Here is an 8,426-nt window from a genome sequence, read left to right as displayed (position 1 = left end):
TCTCTAACCAGTTGGCGACCCATTGGACTGTATGGGTGTCTACGCCACAGTCCCCCAGCTTCCTAATGAGAATGGGGTGAGAGACAGTATCAAAAGCCTTCCTGAAGTCTAGGAAAACTATATCCACTGCCACCCCTGCATCCAATGATTTAGTGACCTGGTTGTAAAAGGCCACCAGGTTGGTCTGACAGGACCTGCCGCTGATGAACCCGTGCTGGTTGCCCCTGAGCATGCAGCTCGCTGCATTGTATGGGGACAATGAACTGGTTGTTGGGAGCTATGCTCCCTTGGAGGTATCACTCACCCTTACCCAATATTGCAGCAGCTGTGACGGTTAAATCTTGAGCTGCGGAGCTGTAAGGAGAGGATGAGTAATACTGGGCCATTAGGGGGCAGCAATAAGCTGCTTATTTCTCCACGGTTTACTGCTCTGGGTAAGCTCCTAGGTATGTACTTGTGCCTGGACCACAGCACATTGAGCCAGGTCAGAGCAGCCCCAGCTGGCAGGGGGCTCTGTGGGATCAGCCTGCCAGCCCAGGGCTGCTCTGACCAGGCTCAACGTGCTGCAGAGGGGCTGGCTGGGGCATGAGGGTGCTCCAGCATGGAGTTACCTGGCAGACAGCCCTGGCACTGAAGTACCCTCATGCCCCAACCAGCCCTGCCAGTGCCTACACATGCTGCTGTGCACAAAAAAAATTCTGCAGCAGGGTAGGACTTGTAAATGCCAGTTTATTAGTTTCATGCACCCTGATAGGGGCACGTGTAGATGCTGAAACATTTACTGCACAGTTAATTAGTCAACTGTGCAGTAAGTGTCCTGTGTATGTGTCCACCAAAGAGAAGATTCCATCCCTCCTGCGTGCAGTCAGCACTCAGCCATGGTGAGCCCGTGCTGCGGCAAGTAAGCATCTGGACAAATTTAGTTTTTCATTCTACCTTCCCAAAATAAGGTGCTTGGCTTACATGGTGGGATGTAGAAGGTGAGGGAGTATGTTACCTGCGTGGAGGTGTTACCTGCTGTGTCTGGCTTTGTAGCCTGGATGCGCAAGTAGCCAGTCTCTTGTAAGAGTTCATACACATTCTTTTCCAAGTATGGGAATAAGCGGCGGGAATCTTCCCTGGTCAGGCCTACGAGCCATGGTACATAGGCCCCAAGTATCAAAGACACCACTCTCCCTAAACTGCTTGAGGTTATGAAGACCAAATTCAGGTGGAGTCCTTTCACTTGCCTGCAAACAACAATGTTAAGGAACATAATAAGCAGCAGCAATATTAGGTTGATGCTAATTAAGAACAAAAGAGATCCTGTTTCTGTGGCCTCTTTGGAAGTTAGAGATCTGCATGTGGCAGTAACACTGCACCGGGCCACATTGAACTTCCCAAAGATGTCTCTTTTTCACTGGAGGCAGCTCTTCAAGTACATATATTCCCAACTTTCTCACATGAAGATGCCAGATGTAGACTAGGCCTGGTGCAGCTGATACACCATCGCTGCTGTACCAACAGGAGGATGCATGAATGGCAACAGTCTTTGGCTCCCATGAGACTTGGGTGGCTCAGCTATCACTGTGGAGCCTTTCTGCCTTATTCTGAGACTATAATAACCACTTCACTGTGTACTTGCTGAGAAGCCTAACCTAGCCTACCCATGGCCATGAGGCTCCTTTTCAGGCTGTCTTGGATGCCAGGTGGACTTCACACAGTCCTAAAATGCAGCTACTTGAGCTTCTTCAGGGCCTTTTGTCTTGATGTGGCCTGCTCATATCTAGGGAATGCAGTGCACACTTCACTACATCTCATTATCTAGCTTTTAAAACCATTTTCTAAGACCAACCTATTTCTCTGTTAGCAAGTATGTCCTAAGCCTGTCTTTTAGATAGATAAGAGATTTATGCCTCAGGCTACAGTTCAGCTTCTTGATAGTTCCCCAGCCATTTCTGAATTTCCTCACTTCCTTTCCTTCCTTATTTGGATTAGAGATTAAACCTGATTCTGCCTCAGGGCTGCTCTAGACAATACAGTAGAGGGGTGGCAGTTCATACACTTAGGACAAACCTAGGAATTTGAAGAAATTAGATGCTACTGAAATAGAAAAACCTGAGAAAATAGTTGATATCATTGAAGGGAGAATGACTGACTAAATATGAATGCAAAAGAACTTGAGATGTGCAGGAGGCACACAAATGGAATGGAAGATGTAGGATATGGATAAAGAGCAAACCGGGCTGAAGGAGAAGAGTGCTAGATAAACCAAACTGGAGTTGCAATACATTGTGTGTATTATTGGTTTGCTCTCCTGGTTTGTCATTGCTGGTGTATGTTACATGCCTTTGGGGTGTAGACACAGCTCACATCTTGCTCTTGCTATGACCAGCATATGCTTAAAAACGGTCCCCTAGTGTTTGGGTGCCAAATCTTATCTGCTCACAAACCAGGCCACCAAGTTAATGGACATTTTTGAAAAAGGACATTCAGTGATTCTCCACCAGGGTGAAGAAAATCCTGGGTATTTTGTGGCTCAGGAAGCATGTTCCTGCTCTATCTCAAGAGACTGTTTTGCCACCTGCTTTAGAATCCAGACCACTGTCTAGCAGGGATCCAGAAGGATCAAGAGAAATATTGTCAAAACCCTCCTGACTTGTGCTCAACTTGAAGCTATAAAAATAGTTTCTGGGCTAGGGCTGCACAGCTCACTCAGCAGAAGTGTGAGGGCTGTTAGTGTCTATCAAATGAAGAAGATAGCAACTATCTGATTCTTTAATACAGGGATGCAGCTTGAAGAAGCTACAGCATGTATTATATCATAATGCTTCATCAGAATGGCCTGTCTGATTGCTGGGTTGGGTAACTACTAACCAGCATGGACCTCACCTCTGTGGTTAAAGACTACATGATTAGCAGCCACACACTGATCACCACTGTTGCCTATGCGACTTTTTCATTCCAAGCACCCAAAAGTCAGGAAGCAAGGCTCTAAAGCCATGAGATTATTTAAAACAAAAAAGCAAGCCAATAGATTTGGGGCTCTGTTTCAATAGCTGTTTGGTTTCTGAGCCATGAAGGTGAGAAATGTTCCCTCTCGCATTAAAATCCTGATCCTGAGTCTCATGAGTCCCAGGGTTGGGAAGCAAATTCTTAATGCTGTAGATTCAGGAAGAGATTGACAGCACTATGTACTGGGTGGTCAGGGAGCCAGAACACCCAGCTGTCTCTCCCCATCCTTGCTAGCTCACTTTGGCCTCTTGCTGTCCCACCCCACTCCTTGTTAACTCACTTTGCTTGCATTTGAGCCATGTTTGTGGTGATCCGGGAGCCCCAGTCTCCCCCCTGGACATAGAACTCCTTGAAGCCCAGTCTTTCCATCAGCTTGTGAAATATCCGGGCAGCAGCCAGAGTGTCAAAGCCTGCACATAAGGAGAAACATTTCATTACAAACCTGTTTTTCCTACATTGCCTTCTCCAGCCAGGCATCTCTAATATCGAGGGGACGTGTTTGGGCCCTGAACAACCACACAAGTACCCTTGTTCTTTCCTGGGGGTAGCTGCATGCAGTACGTGGCTACTACTGTACCTACACATTAGTAGGTGGTCAGGGAGCTGGTAATAAGTTAACCTATGGAAGTGATTCTCCAGCAGGGTGCTTTGAGGTTCTTTTAAGAGTGCTGTGGGGTGTTATGCAATGTTAGCCCTGTTAAGCACACAAACATGATTCATAAGATAAACACAGATTTCAAACAAGAACCCATAATGTCTGGACATAGACCAGAGGAAACCTATCCTGGTCCAATTTATGCTGTTAGAGAGTTTTACCCTCATCTTTTCCAGGGTACTTCTGCACTCTATTGTGTGACGTTAGCCCAGTTTAGGAGGTTGTCTCATCTGTTTTCTACATTTTCACATGAGTGTGATGCTGATTACACTGATGTAAATGTCATATCGGTCCAGGCCCTTTGTGTTCTGTTGAGTGATCCCGAGGCTAACATCTGACAATGGTGCTCTGTTACCCTTTGTTAATAAGAAGCATCAGGGAGGGATGCAGAAGCACTGTGGGAAGCATGGGGAATGGGGAGGGTGACTTGCCTCCCTACTAACCCTGCAATCCAAATTTCCACAGCTGAGCCCGGAGTCTGGTGACCTCAGCCCCGTGGACCTTTCCAATATCACTGCAAGGAGCATCTGTCAGAGACCAGCTAACTAAATATGTCTAGCAGATGGAGCTGACCCTTTATAACAAAGCAGCTGGCAGAACCTGGAGATGTAAAAGCCAACAAATGAGACTTCATTGGACTCACTGCAGTTTCCTCTGTGGTAAAAGACACTGTGGGCACCAGGGAACTGGAAGGGAGGAGACAACATCTGCTTTACTCCTTAGCAGAGAGACAATAGCTTGTATGTGCTGGTCTCTTGGATCAACATTGTTAGTAAATACTGTAGGCCTGCCTAGCGCTTTTCTGCATGCAGTGCAAGACACAGACTTTGCTCTGTAGCCTTTTCACCTTGTCCTGCTACAGATCATCCAAATTTATTTTTCTCTGCATACCTCCATCTGCTCCCCTCAAATCCCTCCACTGGCTCTCACTCTCCTGCCCCAAGTTCATGTCCTTGGTCTTTCTCTTTAAGGCTCTGCCCAGTCTCCATCCCACCCCTGTTCTCTGCTCCTTTGGTCTCTTTCACTCATCTCTGCATCATCCTTCAGGCCATCATCTCAGTGTGCAAGAACCTTGCTGATAACCCTCACCCAGCGTCCTTCCTCATTTCTTCCAAAGGCCACTGGGAAATTACCTGTTCCTTAACATGCCCCTGCTGCAAGTACAGAGATTGAGCAGATTCAGTTAGTTGAATTAGTCTGAAATCAGGCAGAGGGCAGGGCAGAGAGGCATTTTATAGACTAACTGAATCAGAGATGCATAAACTTTTGTGAGCAAGAGCTCACTTCATCAGATGCTAACTGATCATGAAAGCTCATGCATCTCTGATTCAGTTAGTTTATAAGGTGCTTCACTACCCTGCCTTCTGCCTAACTACAGATGTTGCCTTGCCTATGTTCTATTGCACACCTGTCCCTCTGGGAAGGGATTCTGGTGTGTTTTTATGCCACTGTACAGCACTGTTTTCACCCCTGTCCTGCATTAATAAGTATGTTGATGCAGCAAGAGAAATGCTGACTCGGGGCGGGGGAGGTTAATAAGCTATGGAGCCTTTCACCAGGGCAATGATTATCTGGCTCAAGGAACTGGGAACAGACACAAAGCCTTTCACTTTCAAGGCATTTAGTTTTTTGTGAAAAATGAACTGAAAACTTGCCAGTGGACCCATGTTGACTATGTGAACACTATCATAGATACATTCAGATCCTCAAGTTCATTAGTGAATTTACAGGATGAAACTCACTTCATTAAAGGAGCAACAGGTGTCTGGCCCATTAAAGAAACAACTCCCAAAGTTCAGGAACAAGCCCATAGCCAGAGTGTTCCTGGGGTATCTCTGAGGTGCCCTGGGATTCTAATGACTTTTCTCCTCCTGCTCATTACTCACCTTATTGGTGAGGTGCCTCAGAGAAGCCATAACCAGGGATGGATGGGCAGATGACCTCAAACACCACGTCCTCATTCAGGCCATGTCTGGCTGGGTCAGTGAGCAGCGGGATGATCTTATAGAACTCAAAGAAGGAGCCAGGCCAGCCATGCACCATCAGCAAAGGTCGGACTATCTGACCCCTGGGGACATGCAGGGGTTTCACATGGATGAAGTGTATGTCGATCCCTGCCAGAAACCCAAGACAGGCTGGTTAATGTTCCACATGCTTCTCAGATCCTGACCTGGACCCTAAAGGTAGAAGGCAAATTCTTAGCCAGTGTTTGCAGCAAAGCCATGCAGAAAGACCCATGGCAGAGGGAGGGAACTGCACAGTTGGAGCTGAGAGAGGATGCCACACATTGCTGTGGGTTTATGTTAGCTCTTTTGAGGGTGAGTGATAAGGCCGCAGTCAATAAGGCTTAGATCCCAGCATGAAAAGGTCATCCTGACTTGGTGACCATGAGGGCTGTGAGCCTGGGGGAACAATGGATGTCTCCTTTGCTATATCTAAGTACAATGCTGAGTTCTGCAATGGAGGAAGCTGCTAGGTCTCAGGTTCTAGTACAGGGGTGGGCAATTATTTTGGGTAGAGGGCCGCTTACTGAGTTTTGGCAAGCCATTGAGGGCCGCATGATAGGCAGCCCAGGGCAGATAAATATTAATTTTCTAAATTTTTTAGGTGCCCGATGGGCTGGATAGAATGGCCTGGCGGGCCACATCCAGCCCCTGGGCTGCATTTTGCTCACCCCTGTTCTAGTGACTCCTTGTCTCAAAAGTGCCTTTCACAAAGGAGGGCAGATGGAGAAGACGGGGTGAGGAGAATGGCGGAGCACTATATAAAAGTAAGGAGAAAAAGAAACAGAGGGGGTAACTCGTGAGTGAGGGGAAGGACACCTTGGGGAAATGAATGGAGCATTCAGAGGTTAAGGAGCCTCATGTACCTTCAATGGTAGTTTTGAAATGTGGATATTCGTTCAAAATTTCCACTTGTTTCTGCCAGTTAAACTGGTTCCTCCAGTAGGCAACAACTCACCGCAGGTAGGTGGTATTGAATCCATACTGGAAGGCAGCCCCCTCCAGTGGGGCATGTAGCGGGCCCTGTCCAGGTGCTCATGCAGGTCCTGCAGAGGAAGAGTTCTGTTGTGGGCCATAAGATGCTGGCAGAATACATCACATGCCAGGTCTTCCAGCTGCTCTGCTTTCTATGCTGCTATGTAATGGCCTAAAGGGCACCGTCTAGGCAGCCACATCACAGAGGACCTCCTGAATTATGATCCCAGTGAAAATGTGTTTTACATATGTTACCAGTTAAATCAGGGAATGGTTGGCAGGAGCCCCTAGGTTCTATTCCTGGCTTGAATGCTAACAGTACACAATCATGGGCAAATTGTTTTCCCGTTCTGTGCTTAGGTTTCCTTCTCTGTACAAAGAAGGTGGTATTTCACTATCACCCACATTTCATCTTCTCTTTTTATCAGGCTGCTGTATTCAGAACACGCTTACACCCTGATGGCAGTGTGCCCCAGCTGTGACATTACCAAACATGCCCTGCCCCACCCCAATCCCCCTTGGAGGCTCCAAACCTGGAAGCACGCTGGGCAAGATGCTGTGTGTCCTTCTGTGACTACTCTGTCTCCAACATGCTTTCCAGCAGCTGCTGGGAATGAGCCCAGGTCAGTCCCATCAGTGTATTTCCAGGTTTGGAGCATGTGAGTGAGTCAGAGGGCAAGGTGTACTCAGGGCTATACCAGATGGGACATACTGCTGCCCTGGTGGAGATGCACCTTAAGGAAAATGTAGGCCTCTCTTCATGCATAGTGCACAAGGGGCATGGAAGCCCAGATTGCCCAAATCTGAATGCCTTGCTGCTGCTCTGGAGGGACAGCCCCTAAAGGCAGAAAGCTAAGGCCAGTCTCTGGGGCCCAGTATGCTCTTAGTGTCTCTGCTCAGGCTGTGAACAATGGAGATAATGGGTGGCAGATGAAGAGCAGCTTTGTGATCTGGTCACACAAGCTGCCCACTCACAGCAAAGGATAACAGCTTTTAGTCACTACTGGCTGGGATGAGTGGAACTGGTGACTGAAGAGGTGCAAGTCTCTGAAGCTCAACCCCAGTTACCTGAGCTGTCCTTTACTAGAGAATTAGATTTAGGGTCAGATATGGACTTGTACTTTCTTTTTCCCAGTTCTGCTGACTGTTGGTCCTGACTTATACCACCCACTGCTATTCCAGTGCCAGGATTCCAAATTTAGCCCTACAGTTGCCTTCAATCCTGACCTACAGTCCTCACTGCTGTTCCCAAAACCTTGCATACAACTGCCGCTCAGTGTACCTCAAGCTTCACCACGAGTCCCTTCTATTTCAGCCTTGAGCATCTCAGCAGCTTCTCTCTCAGGCTGCATGGGAACATTGTAATCTTGATAAACCACCACTAGCCTGGGATCCAGCTAACTCAGTCAATTTGTGATCCAATATGGACTGGAACTCATTTCTTTTTTCAGCCCAGTGCTTCTGTGTGCATTGGGATGTCAGCTTGAAGCAGACAGATGGACGGACTGATCAGCAGTACACCCCTGATCTCTAGACCCCCAAGCTCCTTCTCCTTGGATGCTGTCACGGAGTGGGGCCTGCGAGCGGCCGTGATCCCGCTAGCGCCCCCCTTGCCGTGGCAATTAGGAGATCAGCACCCTCTTATTCTCGCCCACCACGTCTTTGATCTTGTATAAGGTACTATGGGAGGCTGCCTATGATCTCCTGTGATCTTAGGGTGACTTGGTGCACCCCAGCCTTATGGGCTATGCGTGCCTCCTACCTCCCCTTTAGCACGCCCCAAGCCTCGCAGCTGTTCT

The 8,426-nt window shown here is 47.9% G+C and overlaps 1 pseudogene; it reads right to left on the bottom strand.

The window, feature by feature from the left end:
* LOC109304639 overlaps positions 1 to 8,426 on the bottom strand; it is a 24,342-nt pseudogene that overhangs the window by 5,146 nt on the left and 10,770 nt on the right.

Source organism: Gavialis gangeticus, unplaced genomic scaffold (genome assembly GCF_001723915.1).
Source record: "Gavialis gangeticus isolate Ggan-Ray unplaced genomic scaffold, GavGan_comp1, whole genome shotgun sequence".
NCBI classification, from domain to species: Eukaryota; Metazoa; Chordata; order Crocodylia; family Gavialidae; genus Gavialis; species Gavialis gangeticus.
Note: the sequence above shows the minus strand (reverse complement) of the source record. Positions and strands in the feature narration are given on the sequence as shown.